The sequence below is a fragment of the Cervus canadensis genome, chromosome 12, assembly GCF_019320065.1.
Source record: "Cervus canadensis isolate Bull #8, Minnesota chromosome 12, ASM1932006v1, whole genome shotgun sequence".
In the NCBI taxonomy this organism is placed as follows: Eukaryota; Metazoa; Chordata; class Mammalia; order Artiodactyla; family Cervidae; genus Cervus; species Cervus canadensis.
In genome coordinates this window covers 3,029,712-3,049,851 of record NC_057397.1, presented here as the reverse complement: position 1 = coordinate 3,049,851, position 20,140 = coordinate 3,029,712, and the positions used below count along the sequence as shown (strand labels likewise).

General features: G+C 51.0%; 1 protein-coding gene across 6 annotated transcripts in view; it reads left to right on the top strand.

Moving 5' to 3' along the window:
• Positions 1-2,576: 2,576 nt before the first annotated feature.
• The window catches only part of ST3GAL1 (ST3 beta-galactoside alpha-2,3-sialyltransferase 1), a 90,654-nt gene continuing 73,090 nt past the window's right edge, over positions 2,577-20,140 (top strand). For 4 of the 6 annotated variants that reach the window (XM_043483151.1, XM_043483150.1, XM_043483147.1 and 1 more), the window contains exon 1: positions 2,577-2,841. The gene's annotated coding sequence lies outside the window, so the exon portion shown is untranslated. Of the gene's footprint in view, positions 2,842-18,357; positions 18,461-18,554; positions 18,765-20,140 lie in introns of those variants that run through there. The other 2 variants (XM_043483149.1, XM_043483148.1) reach the window with 2 other exon arrangements.

Sequence of the window (20,140 nt, the reverse complement as noted above, 5' to 3'; positions counted from 1 at the left end):
AATTTCCATCTCACTGTGGAGTCATCTAAACGAACTGCCAAGAACCCAGGGCTGCAACTGAGAGCCAAATTTGATTCTTGGCTGCAGAGTGGAACAGCTGGATGATCTAGGGCACTTACTTGCCCAATCTGATCCTCTCTCCTACTAGGAGAAAACAGGATAGTCTTAATGACTGAAGCATTTTCTATTCTGCAAAGTGCTTTTCTGTACATTATACTATTTGATCCTTGCAATAAATAAACGTTTCTTTATTAATTCAGCCAGCAAGTCTTTATTGAGCACAGAGATGGGCGCTGCAGTCAGCCAGGAGCAGAACACAACGTATTCCCTGCCCCCAGCAAGCTGAATCAAATCAGAAGGGCAAAGTCACCAACTATATAATCAGGAAAACCAACAGGGCACTGCAGGCAGTTGTCCCTGTGAAGACAAGAAGATGACTGTCGCCGCTCTTATATTTCTGAGGACTTGGACGCGGATGAAGCTACAAGCCACACTCCCAGTTGCTGAGTCTCAGAGGTCCATGTGAGAAGGTTCCTGTGGCCCGAGGATGCTGCTGCTGCCGAGAACAGCAGCTGATGTTGCTGTTCTAGGCAACACCTCTGCTCCTCTCATCCCATACGCTAAAGCATTTCGGGGAATGCCAAGAGCAGTGGATGCCCTGACATGCATCTCAGGAAGAGCAAAGCCCACAGATGCTTCCACGCAGGCCAGAAGGTTCACGTCCACCCACCCCCCTCCCCCAGAACCGAAACAAAAGCCAATTGGTTCAGGCGAGAGGTCTCAGGTCATGAAATACCCAAAACTTTTCTTGCAAACCCTGGAGGCCAGGAAATGCAGCCAGATGGCAGTGCCCTGGTGCAGACTGGCAGGACTTCTTGAAGAGTTCCTGCAGGTTTGTGTGGATGTTTTCTGTTTCGGCTCCTCTACACCCATTGCCTCTCTGGCCCTTTGTACATCTTGATTCCTCTTTTCCTTCCCTTTCTAGTAGAGAATCTTCTCACTTTCTCCCCTGCCCTGTTTAATCATTATCTTTTCTATGGCTCAAAATATCTCTCCTTTTCTCCTTCATGTCCCACTTTTCCAACGCCAAGACCACATTCCCTAGGGCAGGCCTTCCCCAGCTGTGCGCAGGGACCTGGTGCAGGAGAAGCCCACCATTGGCACAACACACTCGTATTGGGCACTCATCAATATGCTGGGTAGAGTTTTTAGTATTGGGCATATATGCATTCACTTAGTCATCACAGTGACCTTGTGGGACTGACCGAATTACGCCCATTTTCACAGATGGAGAAACTGAGGCACAGAGGTAGCGAGCTTAGAGATTCTGAAACTAGTCTAATTTCACACATCCAAGGAATGGCAGTGTGGGCTGGAACCAAGAATTTGGTCCTGCGGGTCCTGCTCTGGAGCATCCACTACATCTCTTTCTGATGTAGAGCTAAGCCTGTTCTCTCCGCTTTCATTGCAGAAGGCTGGCCTTTCGGGCTGGGGCCAGGGGGCACTGCAAGAATTAACTGACTCCCTAGGCCAAGCTGGGCCTTTTTCCTCGTTGCATTCCTCAGAAAAGTTGTGAGAAAGGAAAAGCCCCAATAAGGAGTTAAGAGCCGTAAAACTAGATTTTTTTCTTTTTTTTTTTTTTTTCTTTTTTTGGTAGTGCCTCTTAAATCCTGTGTCTAGCACTTAGCCTGTAGGACTGGCATTCGGCTACAGTGCAAGATGCCAGCACCGTCCCACTTCCCTATAAAAGAGGAAGGGCCCAAATCCGCAAAGCTGACCCCGAAAGGGGGCCTGGTCCTGGCAGTCGGGCTGGCGAGAGAGCTCGCCCTGCTCTGGATCACGTCGCAGGCCCGGCGGGTGGGAGGGAAGAAACCGCGGCGGGCAGCAGGGCCAGGGCGGGGGGCCGGGCCGCGGTGGCCACTCCACGGCTCTCCTCTGGGCGCCCGCCCCGGGGCCTCACCCGCCGCCCCAGCCCCGCTCCCGCCATCCCTGCTTGCAGTCCCCACGCGACTCGCGCGCCCTTAGAGGAAGTAGGTGGTTTGGCCCCGCCGCCGGCAGGCGGATCGGCGCCTTCCCGCTACTGCGCACCCACGCGGGCTCTTCAGAGCGCCGCCGCCTCTTCCGCGGGTCTGAGCCCGCGGCCCCCCCCAGGCCGCGCCTCCCCAGCCTTGCCAGCCCGCCGGCGGCGGCAGTCCCCGCAGATCCCCGCTCGGGGCGGCGATCCCGTCCCCGCGCCGCCTCCAGCGTCTCCCCCGCCGGGCCTCCGCCGAGCCGGCTGCAGTCCACGTGGCTCGGCGCTCTAGATTCGGCTCGCCGGCAGCCCGGAGCCCGGGGAAAACTGAGCCGAGGCCGGGTGGGAGGGGGGGCGGCCGCCGGGGGAGCGGGGGGCCGCGAGGGGCGGGCGCTGGGCGGAGGAAGGGGAGGGCCGCGCGCGGGAGAGGCACCCGCTCGGCTCCGGCGCGCCCCGGCTCCCGGCTCCCGGCCCCGGCCCCTCCCCTCCCCGGCCAGCCCGCCCGCCTCCCCCTCCCATTCCACCCGGGGGAAGGTGTTCCCGAGACCGCCCCCTGCTCACCCCGCCTCCCCGCTCCCCCGGCTCCAGCCTCCGCCGGCGGAGCTCCACTATGCCAGACAGTTTCGACACTTTGCAAAGACAAAGACCAGGGCGAGGAGGAAGAGGAGGACGGAGAGGAAGAGGAGGCGGAGAGAGAGGAGGCAGGGGCAATGTGAGCCGGGAACGGGGCGAGTGTTCGGGACACCCCCGTTTTTATTCTCCTCCGGATCGCCTCGTCCCGTACCCCCCAACCCCAGAGCCCCGGAAACTTCCGCGTGTCTCCGGCCGCGGTGAGTGAGCGCGCGGAGCCGGGGGTGCGCGGGGGGCTACATCCAACCGAGTTGGGGCTCGGGCAGTTTCGTGTGTGTTCTGCGAGTGGAGCGGGGTGATGGTCCGGACCCGAGGACAGAGGCGGTGGGGAAGGAGCTGGGAGTGTGTGACAGGGGCGTGGAAGTGGACTGAAGACCCCGGCGCCGTGAGGGAGGGGGGCACACGCAGGGAGCCCCGCTCCTTAGCAGCGGCGTCGCCGGGGTCTTTGGGAGAGCGAGGAGGTCGGAGCGGAGGGTCGGGCTCAAGGGTGTACAGCCGTTTCCAAAAGAGCTGCTGGGAGCTCTAGGGAGCCTACGCCGGGTCTGGGGCAGCGGTCCCCGGGCTGGCCCCAGTGACACTGCACACGGCGCGCGGAGCTGGCATCTCGCCGATCGGGGCCGCCGAAAGCGAAGTGGCCCGCGGGGTCGCCTGTGGGCCAAGACCCCACGAGGAGACGGGGCCGCGCGACCCTTTAGAGCGGAATCCGCGGTGCGGGGGCGCGCGGAGGCCGCCCAGTGACCCGAGTCGAGCGTCCAAATCCGCTGCGAGCAGGCGCGGATCCGGGAGGTGGCCATCGCCCCCGGGGACACCGCAGGCCCGCGTTGCTCCGGATACGGTGGAGAGGTTGGCACTCGGGGCAAGCCAGCTGGACGTGGCGTGTTGGGCAGGGAGGGACTGGGGTGGGCGAAGGGGAGCTTGACTGGGGTGGTGCCCGTGGCAACTCGAAACTCTGAGTCCGCCCGGGATCCCGTTAGGCGCCGCAACTGCCGCGAAATGACCCGACAAAAGTTAGCAACTTGGCTGCGCCTGGGGTGTGTGACCTGCGCGGGGCAGGGGCGGCTCCTTGGGCGGGCGCGGGAGTGGGCAGCAGTGCCACTGGGGCAGAGCGCCCAGATGGGGGCACAGCCTGGTTCGGAATCGGGACTGTGGCGCAACTTTGAGCTCCTTTTCTCACTAAGCGAGAGTGTGTTTGAGCTTGACCTTGCGGGAGGCAGCGCGGCTGAACTTGAGATGGGAACGGAGGCTGCTCCCTAGCTGGGCACAGTTATGCCCCAGGGCGCCTACGCTCTATCCTGTGGCTTGGTCTCCCGGGAAGGGTGTTGGGATCTTTTGGGCTCTGCTTGTCCGCCAGAGACCCGAGTCCCACCTCCCTCGCACGCGAAGGTCGCGGACAGAGCCTAGAGAGCGTGGGGCTCGGTGGGGGCGCTGGACCAGCGGACTAGAGTCCGCTCGCAAGTGTGCGCGTGGCTGGGGGCTGGGCGGGTCACTGCGTCTCGCCGGCTCTGCGTGTCCCGCAGAGGGAGACAGCCTTGACCCTGAGGGCAGTGACCTCCTGGCTGCGGCCCCGCATCGGTCATCCGCCTGGCTTTCACGTGCCCACCTCCGGGAACCCCTCGCCTCTGCCGGCCCATCCCCTTCCCGGGTCCCACGCCACGTGGATTTGCACCGAGATGTTTCCTCAGGGAGACAGCGAGCATCCACTCCCGCTCTGCGGCTGTGTGTGTTGGGCGAACGGTACTCGCCAGCTCCGAAAATAATGTCCGCTGGGGACTGGGTAGGTAGTCCAGCTGTCGCGTCTGGCACACAGTAGGTGCGAAAGGTCTGAAAAGGTCCCTTCCCGGGAAGGCGCTGGCGGAGGCCACGGTGTCTCTTCCCTCTTTCTCCCCATGTTTACTATTATTGAATTCGCATCCATCTGCCCTGTCCAGCGCTTTTGACTTCTAGACGTACCTTGCGCACCTCCTGCGCGCTAGACTCAAAGATGGGCTATTCCTAGAAGATGCTGGAGCGGCCATCAGGGTTTTTTGGTGTTTGGGTTTTTTTTTTTTTTTGTCCCTGGGGAGCTGCGCGACTGCGTTCCTCAGGTTCAGAAAAGGCAAAGTGCACTGCCCCCTGCGGACCACTATGGAAACTGCCGCTTGGCTATGGGGATGGGAAGGGGCGCCGGAGACTGGGTGACAGGGATCGCTCCCTGCACCTTCTAGCACCTTCCGTTACTGACCCCAAACATGGCCTGGCCTTTTTCTGCAATCCTGCAGGTAGCTGAAGAGACCAACCCGAATTCCCCACGTTAACTTGTCCCGATCTTGTGCCAAGTGGGGGTAAAGTGGGGTCATGGCTATTACCTTCCAGATATGTTACACTAAATATTATATGTAATTGGGTGAATGTGTGTGTATAAGTATATATACATACATATGTTTACACACTATTTTTGTATATATATTCATATGCCTTGACCTCAAGTCTGGGCATGAAAGGAATTTCATCCTATGAAAAATTTATTTTGTGGAATAAATAACAGAATAAGCAGTGGGGGAGCTGTCCCCTGCTTTGAAGAATCCCACGTGGGTGGGAATATGCTGTCCTGTGTTTTGCAAGGCCCGCATTTGCTCTCCAGGTCTGCCTCCCCGGCAAGGCCTGGGCCTGGGCCCCAGCAGAGTAGAGGAATTTCTCTAGGGGGTGCACATTCTGCTCCTCCAGGCTCTTATCAGCAGCGGCCTCTTGCTCACCTCATGACTGTTTCCACTTGGAGGCACAGGCCGGGCTCACCAGACCTGAGGTCCTGAAGTCCTAGCACCGGCTGTCCGGAGCTCTCTGTGCTCCAGTGTTGGTGGGCCGGGTCCATCTGCGGGCCTGGCGGGGAGGGTTCTGTGCAGGTGGGTGTCTGTCTCCTCTCTCCACCGCCAACCCCAGGAGTATCAGCTGGAGGCCAGCTGTCTGCAGCCCTGTGGGAGCCCCATAGAGGCCCCATAGGGGCCTCTTAATCTTCTGGTCAGTTAACCTTGCCTGGGTCTGTTGCTGACTCAGAGGATTTGTATCTGAACAGGCTTTGCCTTATAGGATCTAAACCTTAACCCTCCCCTGAAGTCCCCTCCCACACCATGAAAAACAGCCAAGAAAGCAAAAAATAAAATCCACTTAAAACCTTGCACGGCTTCCTGGTGAGTCCTCCGTGCATGTCTGCACACACCCTCACGGGCCGGTGAAAGAGCTGGCCTGGTCACTAAGAATTATTCTAGCATAAGGCTTCCATGCACTTTGTCCAGTTGTGGAACCCTCTGGATCCTGCCGCACTGACCCCCACCTCACCCCCGCCCTGGCCGAGCAGAGGATCTGGGTGCCCCTGCCCCGCCCTAATTTGGTTCCAGGAGCCCAGCCTCAGACCCCAGCCAGAGCCTGTGTTCTGGCCTCAGGGCCTGTGAGCAATGGCTTGACCACTTGGCACCCAGACAAATTCAGGCTCAGAGTCTCAGTTTCACTGTGGGAATGAGAGGCTCGGAGCTCTGCTGACATCACCTTGGGGCCCTTTGAGCCTTTTTCTTGTGAAGGCAGCCCCCCCTCCCCCGCCCTTGCTTTTGCCTCCAGCTCCATCCTCAGAACCTTCCAGGCCTCCCTGGCATCACAGACAAGCCTCGCCCACCCCATGCCAACTGTGCACCTCCTGCTCTCCATCCTGGAGCGTTGAGCAGCACACCCTCATGGCAAAGTCGATCTTTTATGCCCAAGAGCCCCGCAGGGTCCTGCTTGGTATCAGAAATGGGGTTTTCTTATTTCTTTAAGTTTTGTTGTTGGATTATTTTTATTTCGGTTCAACCAGCATTTATTAGGAACTTATTGTGTCCCCGACACCATGCAAGGTGCTGGACGCGTGGTTGATCCTTGTCCCCTACATGCAGATGTGAAAGGTTACCCTCCGGTGGGGTTTGCACTAGAGTGGAAGTGTGCATGAGCTGAGGCAGGGTTTTGACAGAGAAGAAAGGATTCTTCTGCCTTGGGGGACCCACGGAAAGATTCATTGAGGATACAACCCATGAGTACCTTGGGGAGTTCTTCTAGGCATAAGTCAGACTGCTGGAGAGCAAAGGTATTTTCTTGAATGTATAGTTATTGTTGTTCAGTTGCTAAGTTATGTCCTACTCTTTGTGGCCTCATGGACTGTAGCCCGCCAGGCTCCTCCGTCCATAGGATTTCCCAGGCAAGAATACTGGAGTGGGTTGCCATTTCCTCCTCCAGGGGATCTTTCCAGCCCGGGGATTGAACCTGAGTCTCCCATGTCTCCTACTTGGCAGGTAGATTCCTTACCGCTGTGCCACCTGGGAAGCCCTGATACTCTGGATGTATGTGTGTATTTGAAGTCGCTCAGTCGTGTCCGACTCTTTGCGACCCCATGGACTGTAGCCCACCAGGCTCCTCCATCCATGGGATTTTCCAGGCAAGAATACTGGAGTGGGTTGCCATTTCCTTCTCCAGATACTTTGGATAGTTGATGTGAAAGATAAATGAGAGTCTCTCAACAAATGCTAGCTTTTATTCCTGAAAAGGTCTAGATCCAGACCTGTTGGTATAGAAGTGGGTTGTGTGTCGTCATGTCCTTTTAACCTATTCAATATTCAAGGAATACTATTTGAATATGCTTATATTAAAGATTTTTTTCCCTTCCAAAAATACCTGAGGATGTTTGGACCATTTCATCTGCTTCTATGTGTATGTATACACATATATTTTTTCTTCTCTAAGATACATATAAGCTATCTAATTCGGCCTGATTCTGGAACCCATATGAGATTATAAAGTACAAACTGAAAATTATTTATAGTCTTTCAGAGTTGAGAAGAAAACGTTAGTTCCAAATTATGTGGAAGAATAAAAAAAAGAAGAAGAAGTTGCAAATGACTTTTGGAAAGTCCCTGTTTGGGTGTACAAAGAAAATACATTCTCCGAATTTCACTAGATACCTTAAAAAAAAATCAAACCAATATCGATATCATTGTAATAGATTGTGCTGCATTAAATATACATCCATTTGAATCCACATGGAACCAACAGACCAGAGTGGCTAAAAATTCCCTTCATGCATATTTACTTAGCAGAGTGCTCTTGAGAAAAACCCAACCGAGAAACACAACCAAAGCAAACCTGGCTACTTCTCTGAGAGGGTGGAATGACTCCAAAAGATCATTTCATGTTCAAAAAGCCTAAAACAACTCTGCATGAAAGATGAAAATCCTTCTAATTGGGCATTTACCTTTTCAGAAATAAAAGGCTCAGTAGAAAGAAAAGAAAATGAAAAAAAAAAAAAAAACCCTTCAAAAAACCTTTTTCCTTGGAAGACCAGACTGGAGCCCAAAATAAATCCCCTGAATTGGCCAAATCATGAAGAGCTGCATTCTCCCTCCCCACCCCTGGTCTAGCTCAGAGAACTGCCAGTGCTCTGAAAGCAAACACTCCCTGAAATGCCCACCTCTGCATGCCAACATCTGCAGCTCTGACCTTGTGTGGACCTCAGTCCATCTCCTGTGTGTGCTCCACTGTGACGCGGGTCCTCCCCATTTTATGGATGTAGTGACTTACTCAAGGTCACACGGTCTTGCTCTCATTCAGATCTTCCGTGTGCCTGGAGCTACCCTCATGGGAAGTCGGTGACTCCTGGGCAAAGGAATAAGCCCACACATCCATCCACCTCTAATCCCCATCGTACATTTTCCTCTGCTCACTCTCTGGAACCCCCACCTTCACCCTTTCCACCCTGAACTGTACAGATGAGGAAGCTGAAGATCAGTCAGGTGACCAAGTTCGTGGAAATGACCTCCAACCTTGGTGGGGCCACCTCCCTGCATCCTGGCCTTTGCTGTCTCCACCTCAACGCCGGCTCCCTCTATCTGCTCCGCTAAGTCTGAGAACAATGACAGAAAATCCCATAAGTTGAATCTGAGCATCCTTATTAGATCTTACAGTCAACTTAGGGAACCAAAACTTCATCTTCATACAACACAATATGACACAGCCCTACATAGCACAGCACCCGTAACAACCACAACTGCCATTCACAGTTCATGCAAAGAGTGTATGAATGCGCTGGAACAGAAACAGACTGAGCTGAGAGCCAGCTTTAGTATTATCAGGAAGCCAGAGAGCGCCATCCCAAGGGAAGCCTTAAGGGAGGGGTCAAAGTGGGGTCTGCTGGTGAGACTCAGGTAGGCAGATGACAGTGGAACCTCCAGAACGGAGCTCTCAACCACTAACTCAGGCGTGTCACTAGATAATTTCCCTACTGTTCAGTTATTTTGTCCATAAATAATTTTCTCTCAGGAGATAGAGTCAGCTAGCGAGTGCATAGAGTCACAATCATAGAACAATAACATGAACAGAGTTTAGAAGAAAGCCTATGGAAGAGAAGATGCCTGCAGACAGTCTGGGAACAGGGAAGCTTGCCTGCACATTTTAGAGGGTGGGCTCCTATGGCCTCCTGATACTTTGGCCTCCTGATGTGAAGAACCAACTCTTTGGAAAAGACCCCGATGCTGGGAAAGATTGAAGGCAGGAGGAGACGGGGACAACAGAGGATGAGATGGTTGGATGGCATCACCAACTCAATGAGCATGAATTTGAGCAAACGCTGGGAGACAGTGAAGGACAGGGAAGCCTGGCATGCTGCAGTCCATGGGGTCGCAAAGAGTCAGACACGACTTGGCGACTGAACACGACATGACATGAGTGGGCTTCCCAGGTGGTGCTAGTGGTAAAGAACTGCCTGCCAACGCAGGCCGCAGAAGAGATGCGGGTTTGATCCCTGGGTCAGGAAGAGCCCCTGGAGAATCCCATGGACTTCGGAGCCTGGTGGGCTGCAGTCCATAGGATAGCAAAGAGTCGGACACGACTGAAGTGACTTAGCACACACGAGGTCTGGTTGGAGTCTCTGATCTTGCACATGGATCCCAGCACTGCTGACTGCAAGCTCTCATCCTTTGCTCTTCTGCATAAATTGAATTCAGAGAGCCCACACAGTGCCCAGGGGTTGAAGAAGGACTGGGCAGGAAGGCTTGGTATGAAGTTTGTCACCAGGCATGTAGACCTACCCAAGTTCCTAGACAGTTGTCTCTCGGGCAGTCTGCTGCAAGAAAAAAGAACAGTAGACAGCTATTGTGACACTAAAAGCTTCCCCTTTTTATATATTTATTTTTTTAATTTTTACAATGTTGTGTTGGTTTCTGCCATACAACAACACAAATAAACCATAATCATACATATATCCGCTCCTTCTTGAGCCTCCCTCCCCTCCCTGCATCCCACCCCTTAGGTCATCACAGGGTGCCAGGCTGGGCTCCCTGTGTTATATAGCACCTTCTCACCAGCTGTCTGCTTTACACATGATAGTGTATGTATGTTGATGCTACTTTCTCCACTTGCCCCACTGTCCTCGTCCCCCTGCTGTGTCGACAAGTCCCTTCTCCACGCCTGCGTCTCCATTCCTGCCCTGCAAATAGGTTCATCAGGACCATTTTCCTAGATTCCATATAGATGCATTCACACACGGTGTTTGTTTTCCTGTTTCTGACTTACTTCACACTAATAACACCTTCACAATGGAGAAAGTGTTTGCTGTTCTTCTTCCTTGAAAACACCGTTAATCCTACCACCTGGTGGAGAGTTTGATGAATCAAAACTGTTGGTTTGAACCATTAGCTGCCACCAACAAGAATGTCTTAGTGGGGGGTATTCCTGGTTGTTTCTGAAGCATATTCTTGGCGAAAAAAAGGAAATTAAAATGAAAAGGAGATATTAGAACATAGCGAGGCTGTGCACCACTGCCTAAGGGTAATTTCAGATGAAAAACACACCTCTCAGAATGGTTTGAAAAATCGGTTCCAGCATAAGGGCAGCTTCTATTTTCTGTCTGTAATCTATGACAGGGAACAAACTGAGCTACACAAAAATCCATCATGAACTACAGGATTATAGAAATTAAACTGATGTCTTCGCTGCAGAAAGTCGGGGGAGCCCTTCCAGGGCCGAAGAGTGGGCTCTTGTCTAATGCTTGGAAATGAATTGTCCGAGGAGACACAGGTACTGACAAAGCAAGAGACTTTATTGGAAAAGGGTGCCCGGGCAGAGAGCAGGAGGGTAAGGGGACCCAGGAGAACTGTTCTGACATGTGGCTCACAGTCTGGGGTTTTATAGTCATGGGGTTAGTTTCCAGGTTGTCTCTGGCCAATCACTCTGCCTCACAGTCTTTCCTGGTGGTGCACGCATTGCTCAGCCAATATGGATGCTGGCAAGAAGGATTCTGGGAGGTGGAAGGACACATGGGGTCTCCTTTTGATCTTTCCTGAATTCTTCCTGTTGGTGGTGGCTTATTAGTTCATGTTCCTTACCACGACCTCCAGTTGTAAAATAACTCACGCAAATGGTTACTGTGATGTCTGGCCAGGGTGAGGGGTTTCAGTCAGCGTGTTTCCCCTAACATGTCCACAATGCCAAACATCCAAACAAGGAGAAAAGATGTGATGGTCCTGGAGGCATTTTGGAATATCGAAATACTCCTGTGTCCTTGGGAGCCTGCCTCTGGGATGGAGTGAAGGGGCTTCTCTTTTTCTCTGAACATAAGCTGTGTTGTGCGTGAGTCGATTGAATGATAATGTTACAAAGGTTGTACCTTTAAAGAGCATGGAATCAGAAGGAATTGTCAAATCTGAACATTTGCAACGATCCTTAGCAGTGCCCTTGTTCAACCTTCCTCTACTCCCAGACTTCAATTATTCATTGACTGAGTCATTCATTGATTCATTCAGTGGAAGTGCTGGCTCTGCCACTTGCTTGCTGTGTGACCTTCAGCATGTTTCATAACCTCTCTGTGCCTCCATCATCTCATCTCTAAAACTGTGGACAATAATAGCACCAACCACCTGGTAGGTACTAGATTAGTTAATACTTGGAAGGTGTTTAGAACAGGACCCTGCTGAGTGCCTACTTTATGAGTGCTTGCAGAGTGCACGCTGTGATCATCATCAGCTTTCGAATTAAGCAATGCCTTGCTCAGCTTTCCCTGAATTGTTTCCTCACTTCGACTCTACCAAGTGGTTAATGCTCCTCAGCTTGAATGTTGCCAGTGATGGCCCTCTGATTTCTGGACACCTCTGCGGATTGGAAAGGTCCTCCTCACACAGAGCCTCCATCCACAGAGGACTTCCTGAAGGAGGTGGTAGGGTGGGGGTGGGGGGCTCTCTGGAGCTGTCTCAATTTAAGGCTGGGAAAGTTCTCTGGGCTTAAGAAGCTATGGTGTGGCCCCTGGATACTAGTAGTAGAGAGGGTCCTCCTGAGACTTCGGACATGACATTTTAGATGCTCCCTGCCCTGTATTTCACCATTGAGACAGCTCAGGTGGAGGCCTGACCCATATGATTCCTCAGCTCATTAGAAGGCAGATCCAGAGTGAGAAACCAGCCCTGAGTTCCAGGCTGTCACAGCTGACTTGGGCACCTTGAGGTGTGCTAGAGACGAGCTTCCAATGTCCAGAGCATGGGACACAGCAGCAGGCACAGCCCCGGGTGCCAAGGGCTCCTGGGTAACCCCACTGGGCAGGCCTCCTCCGTTAGGGACCCCATTGTGTTTTCTCCTCAGTCTCCTAGACCACCCTCTTGACCCCCAGTCTCCCTGAGACCTCCCTCTGAGCAAGTCCGTGTTGGTTTTTGTGAATTCTGGCATCTTTCTGCCCTTCTCTCCTTCCTAAGTCCCTTTCCTAGGAAATACCACTTCTGGACACTCGACACTCATTTAACCTTCTAAACAGGGCTTTTAGGTCCTTCTTGTTATCAGTATTTTGACAGTTGAGAACACCGGGGCTCTTGGAAGTGGGCTGCTTGACCTCAGGCCCTCCAGGTGGGGATTGTTCCCCTGCCAGCACACCCCCACATGTCCCGTCCACCCCCATGTGACAGCAGCTTCCTTCCACTTCCCTTCGGTTGTTCTGAGAATCAGATAGTGAGTGAAAGTCGCTCAGTCATGTCTGACTCTTTGCAACCCCACAGACTACGCAGTCCATGAAATTCTCTAGGCTAGAATACTGGAGTGGGTAGCCTTTCCTTTCTCCAGGGAATCTTCCCAATCCTGGGATCGAACTCAGGTATCCAGCATTGCAGGCAGATTCTTTACCAGCTGAGCTACCAGGGAAGCCCAAGAATACTGGAGTGGGTAGCCTATCCCTTCTCCAGCAGATCTGCCTGACCCAGGAATCGAACCAGGGTCTCCTGCATTGCAGGCGGATTCTGTACCAGCTGAGCTATCAGGGAAACCTGGGAATCAGATAAGAGGCCAAAAAGAATGAAGCCCCTCCTTCACCAAACGATACTTCAAAGGACTATAAATAGGACACTTAATGGTGATACTCGGTCACATTCACCATGGACAGGACAGACGCTGCATGATGCCAGCGTGTCCTCCAGCCCAAGGTTTTCACGGTCAGCACTGGTTTTCTTCCCTGCCTCCCTCTCACTCTCTCTCCATTCTTTTTCCTTCTTTCTTTCTTTCCCCTCATCCACTGTCTTGCCCCAGAGTACATAGTTCAGCCTCCTTCATTTGGCCATGGTTGCCTAGAAAACAAACACATGCCTATATCACTATTTCTCCCAGTTCTGACAGGCCCAAAACAGTGCCCAGCAGGCCCTGGGGAGGCTACCCAGCCTCCCATCTCCCTCTCTGCAGGCAAAATCAGGTTACTCAACAAGAAAGTCCATGAGGGCAACTCCCAACCTGGAAGCCATAGGGGGCAGAGAGGTCAGTGAAGGCTGGGGTTGGGGGAGAGAACAGGTCCACCGTTGGTTAGCTGTGGAGTGTGGGGCAAGTGTCTACCATGCCTGAGCCTCAGTCTCCCCACTGGTACTCTGGGGACACCACCACCCGTCTTTCTGGCTGAGAGTTGAGATAAATCAGGCTGGAGAGGGTGGGGGAAGGCCCAGAGAACAGATGGTCTTCAGGCTGGCAGATGGGAGAGCCAGGGCATGGGGGACCCCAGAGTGGGACCCACATTTGGAGCCAAGGGCATCTCCCCAGCCATGTGATCAATAGAAGGAGAAAGAGAGGAAAACATCAAGGCACCTGCTTGGTGGGTCCCAACCACTCTGCCCTCTTCCAGCCATGATCAAGGTGTCTTTTCCTGTGAGCAGAAAGAGATTTAGGCAGACCCACATTTTAGGTGAACCAGCGGGCTGAGGTTTGCAGAGGCCTGAGCATCTCCTGGGCAGTCCATGAGGGAGTGTTTGCGTTGCTCTGGTGTGAGAAGAAGTGGTGACTGTATCTCTTTGGGGTTCAAGAGCTGATTGTACTCAGATGCTGAGAAATTAGAAAGTGAAAGCCACTTGGAGATTTCCAGTCGTTGCGGAGGTGACTGTGGGGGCGGGGCGTGGATGACCATAGGGAGCATGGCAACCAGACAGACCAGGGGACCATGATGTCCCTCCCGTCCCAGACCTGTGGGATTTGAGGTGTAGGAAGACACCCTTCTGGAGCCCCGCCAGGCTAGAGGGTGAAGAGGAAGCCTGGGGCTCAAGACGGCCCTGGCTTTGAATCACATCTCTGCTGATTTCTAACTGTGTGGCTGTGGGCAGATACCTAATTCTTTCAGAGCCTCAGTTTCCACATCCGTGAAGTGGGGATAGGACTATCACCCTCAAGAGGCTAGCTGTGCAGGTTGAATGAAATCACACACGTGGAATGTGACTGTGGTGCTGGCCTTGTTGTCCAGATGCATTCCATGGTAGCTGTTGTTATGATATTATCTCCCTTGGCAGAGCAACCAGAACTCAGCAGTCAGGCACTGGATTCAGAAATTCACTCCTCCTCAGGACTCCAGCATGTGGAACCCGTTCAGAGAGGGAGGGTGCATGCTAGCTTTCCCAGCCTGGTGAACATACCTGCTTCTTGCATGAGTTCTGACTGGCTTCATCAGCCCACACGCCAAGAGCAGGGAGGTGCAGTGAAACCCTGGAGAGGGCCAAGCTGCTGAACTCAGCTTCCTTTCACTTTCAGTATTAGCTCTGTCATCTCTGGTTTGCACACTCAGAATTTCTGCCTTCATACCCCACTTTCGGTCCTGCTCTGGACATTCTAGCACTTACACCAGGCTTTTGTAGGGCATCTCACCGTTTACCCTTGCTCTTCTGCGTCATCTGTTCCCTTTGCAAGCTGATCTAGCCAGTCTCAGTTCTTTATCTCGTCCTCCATGATCATGGAATGCTGGTCAGGAATTCAGATTAAGAAACCACCCACTTAACCCGTGCCCTCTCTCACTGGGTACAGAGTGAGGTGGCTCTTACTGTCTGCCCGAGTCCTCTTCCCCACAGTGGGAGAACCCACAAGTGTACTGCCGTCCCCATCAGGGCAGAGCAGGGTGCTTTCACAGTGCAGAAGAAGCTTAGTAGACGCTGACTGAAGGGAACTGTGTTAGTCCTGGTCTTAAATGGAGTCCACCTAGGAATTAGTTTATCATTCAGGCTCCACTCTTTACATTGACCGTGAGCAAGTTACCTCATCTCTGCAAGCCTCCACTTACTCATCTGCACATTGACTGCAGATAATAATAGTGCGCACATCACAGGAGCATTATGAGGAGCCACCGAATTTTTGAGTACAAAGGGCTTAGTTTGGCAGAATCTTCATAAACATTTAAAACTGGTACCTGCTACTATCACGACCGCTAGTTTTACCTTATAATTTTTATTAAAGCAACTTCATGTCGTTTCTTATTCTCTTGCTTTGCAGTACAGCCCTGTAAAGCATGGAAGGAGGCACAGTTTCCATTTTACTAGTAAGTAAACTATGACTCAGAGAAAGGCTGCTTTTCTAAACTCACACAGCTAGACTTTGTGTGGCTGGCCTCCTCTGCTTGGCATACCTAGCAGCCAGCCACACTGTTTTGGAACATGATATGACTATGGGCCTCTGAGAAAAGATTCCTGTAATTTAAAAGCACAGCAGTATTTTTTTTTTCACCTAGGCCCAGTGTTAATAATTATTCAGATGATCTTTTTTTTTTTGACTTGGAGGAGAAAGGCTATGCTTTATTAAGCAAACTGCTATGTTCCAGGTGTGATGGAGAGTTTCATATCCTGTTCCCTGCTCTATCCTAAGAAGAAATACAATTGGAGAACACGATCTCTTATAAGATGTATTGCATTCTATTGCACAGAAGAAAGGAATTTCAGGTGGTAGATGCACTAACAGGGGCAAAGAAGGGATGATTTAAGAATCCAGATTAGGAGAACTGAGAACTCACTGATTCGTTTGACTGGAATTTGTCCATCTGTGCACCAGCTGGAATTTGTGGGCCTTTTTCTTGCCTCAGGTCTCCTGGTTTAAGCCTAGCAGTTTACCATTAAGGACCTGGTTGGTAGCTAGTGACTGCCAGTTGGATGGAGAGAAATAAGGGGGCAGGCCTCGAGCCTGGAGTCAGAAGCCTTTGACCCATGTTCCCACGGCCCTGTTCTCAGCCGTGTGATCCATGGGCCCACCTCTCTGGGCCTCAGTTTCTTCATTTGTACCTTGGAGAGTCACATGAGCTTTTCTGGGCCCTTTCAAAAAATGAGGATTACATCTGATCTATCTTCCTATGTAGTCCCTGTGTATGAACACATTTCACCATTTTTAAGAATTGAGTTAGAAACAATTGTGGAAGCCTTGGGAATGTAGGGAGAATATAAGAAGATGCAGGGCAGGAGGGCATAGGGAAGAATGTTGTGATGTGGCATTTTAGAAGAGATTTTTAGGGCTTCCCTGGCGGCTCAGTGGTAAAGAATCCACCTGCCAATGCAGGAGACACAGGTTCAATCCCTGATCCAGGAAGATCCCACATACCACAGAGCTAGGAAGCCCGTGTACCACAACAGTTAAAGCCTGCGAGCCCTAGAGCCCATGCTCTGCAACAGGAGAAAACACTGCTGTGAGAAGCTTGTGCACGGCCACTCGAGAGCAGCCCCTGTTCACCATGACTAGAGAAAAACCTGCTACCAACGAAGACTCAGCAAAGCCAAAAATATGCTAAATAAAATCATTCAAAACAAGAGATCTTAAAGACAGTGAAGTCACTCAGTAGTGTCCGACTCTTTGTGACCCCGTGGACTCACCAGGCTCCTCCATTCATGGAATTCCATCCATGGACTTTTCTAGGCAAGAGTACTGGAGTGGGTTGTCATTTCCTTCTCCAGGGGATCTTCCTGACCCAGTGATCAAACCCAGGTCTCCTGCATTGCAGGCAGATACTTTACCATCCGAGCCACCAAGGATCAGTTAAAAACAGAAACCAGGGAGAGTCAAAGTAGCTTATGAGGCTGCTTCTCCTGGGACCAGCAGGTAAGGTAGTGGGGTCCTCTCCTCCTCTGTGTGATCAGTGCCTTGGGTCCTGTTAGAGCAGCTGAGAAACCCAGGCTCTGGAAGGTGGTTGACACTTGGGGGCACAGATCCTGTTTTTAAAGACCCCGTGGTTGCAAGCTTGCTAGTTGGGGTTGGAAATCCAATGCAATTGCCAAGATATTGTGTATCATTCCCTGTGCTATACAGTAGCTCCTTGTTGGTTATCTATTTTATATACAGAAGTGTGTATATTTTAATCTCAAACTCCTGATTTATCTGTCCCCCCCTTTCCCCTTTCATAAACATAAGTTTGTTTTCTGTTTGTGAGTCTATTTCTCTTTTGTAAATAAGTTCATTTTTTTAAGATACCACATATAACTAATATCATGTGATATTTATCTCTGACTTACTTTCACTTAGTATGAGAATCTCTAGGTCCATCCATATTGCTGCAAATGGCTTTATTTCATTCTTTTCTTTAGGGTTGAGTAGTATTCTGTTATCTATATAGATAGATATATATATCTATCTATATAATATCTATCTATATATATATATCTCATCTTTAGGGCTGAGTAGTATTCTGTTATATATATTAATATATATTATATATAATATTAATATATTATTGTATATTATATATTAATATATAATATATTTTATATATTATGTATTAATATATTAATATATAATATATAAAATATATTATGTATTGTTATATTTTATATAATATATAGAGTATATATTATATAAATATATATATGTATTATATTTTATGTATAATTATATAATATAATTATATATGTATATATAACAGTATTCTGTTATATCTATATATCTATATCTCACATCTTCTTTGTCCCTTCACTTGTGATGGACGCTTAGGTTGCCTCCATGTCTTGGCTGTTGTGGATAATGAGCGCACTCACTCACTCACTCATTCATTACTGAGTGCCCCCTCGCCGAGTGCCTCTTTTACCCATACAGTGTCCAGTGCGGCTGGGGAAATCTAGTGATAGGTAAAGTCAGTAAAATACTGCCCTTTCCACCACCCCTAAGGGGTTTGGTCTCATGAGAACAATGGGCGATAGAATGGAGGTGGTGGCTTGTGCTTGGTAAATTCTTGTTAAACGAAAGAATAAACCAGGGGAGATCAGCAGAGGAAACGATGGAGTCCCTGTGAGGTTCCCTAACCCATTTTGGGGGGAAGGACAGGAGGGTGTCAAAGCAGACATCTTGGAAGTGCAGTCCATGAGTTGCGTTGCTCATTCTCTGACTCAGGAGATAGTAATTGCCCTTCTCCGGCGGGGAAGCTGGGCGGTGGCCTGTAGAGGGGCGTGTAGGACCGCCGCCTCACGCGCGCTTCGTGGAATTACGGGGCTGTGACCGAGGCTCTGCAGGGGCGCAGAGAATGCTGGGAATGTGTCATGTCAGCAGAGATGACCCTGGGAAGTGTGCTGACGCCGGCCCCGAAGGGTGAGTAGGGCGTGGGTGGGGATGGTGTGAGTCAGCAATGGGAGGGAGGAAGGTGTGAGCGGCAGTGTACAAGGACCCCTCTGGCATTGGAGGAGGCGGCGGACACCATTTGGAGGCTGGGAACAGTGAGCCTCCGCCTTCATTCCTCCAGAAAACTGCGGCTGAAAAAAAAGTTTCTTTCCCGGAACTTCCCCTAGCTGCTCTGGCTACTTTGTGTTTCTTCTGTATAAACATCCTGCCTACATCAGGACCTCCAAACAGAGTCTGTTTATCATCAAAGCCAGATGCCTGTAGACAAATCTGAGTGAGTTGGTCACTGAATCCTGTTGATTTTATGTGTAAAATAGTTCTTGAATCTCCTCTTCCGCGTCTCGCCTACAGCCCAGCCTTATACCTGGCCCTCATTGTCTCTTGAGGAAGCTGACTCCAGACAGCACAGACTGACTTTTCCTTCTGACATAAAAATCATGTGGTCTCATTGCCAGCAGTGTGACGATAACTTGGTGGTTCTATCAGCTAGCTCTCTCTGTGTAACAAACAGTCCCAAACCTTAGCACCTTCAACAATAAACATTTATTATTTTTCCTGATGCTGTGGGTAAGTAGACTGGGTGTTTCTTTTGGACTGGGCGACTTGGCTGGTGCTCAGATGCCGTGATAGTCTCACCTGCAAGGCTGGGGGCTCAGCTGGGAGGGCTGGAGCTTCTCCCTGTGTTGGCTGGTTTCATCCTCCAGGGGCTAGCTCAGGTGTGCTCTTGTGACTGCAGAATGGTTCCCAGCAGCAAGCGAGAGGAAGTCCTCTGCCTAAGCATTCTTAAGGCTTTCTTTGTGTGGAGTGTTTTCATTGGCTTATTGCTCAGAAGCAAGCCACGTGGCCAAGTTCAGACTCCGAGGGTGGAGAAATGGTTTTCACTCCGTGGTGGGAGAGGTAGCGGAGCCCCGCCACAGAGGGTATGCCGCAAGGTGATGTGAGTAACAGGGGACTCTCACCGAAATCCTCTCTTCCCGGAGCTGAGAAGGGTTTGGAACCAGACAGGATGGGTGTGTCCTGTCAGTCTCTTCTCTGCCACTTACTGCTTTTGTCATGCCGGGCAGCTTCACTCAGGTCAGCTCTCCAAGCTTCAGCTGCCCATCGGTGTTGTGGGAATAATCAATCTGGGCACCTTGGATTTCAAGAGAGTATCAGCTAAGAACACCCATGGTCTGCATGTTGCAGTACTTGACACTGCAACTCAACTGAGAAAGAACTCAACTGAGGGTCTCTGTTCCCGTTCTCAGACGAGGTCTTCGAAAGCCCTTTCCTGTCCAGCCTCAGGCTGGTTTATCCTACCTTTGATCTCACAATTTTCACCTTCACTTCTTACCTATTTCTTTATCTCTGTCCTGAAAGACATTTCCCCCGAGGCTTTTCTTTTGCCAGACAGCATCTTGCTTGTACCCTGATCAAGGAGCAGCTAAAAATACCATCTCCTCTTCAGATTTGTCTTTCAGACTGAGTTTGCTATTTCTTCCCCAGATATCATCCACACCCTCATATCATACTGCCCTGGATTGTTTGTTTCCTCCACCAAGCTGAGCTCCTGAGGGGAATGAACTATACTTTACTCACCTTTCTGTCTCTGACACTTGAGTCTGAGCATGGAACAGAATAGGGGTTTATTTACAAAATATTTGATGTATA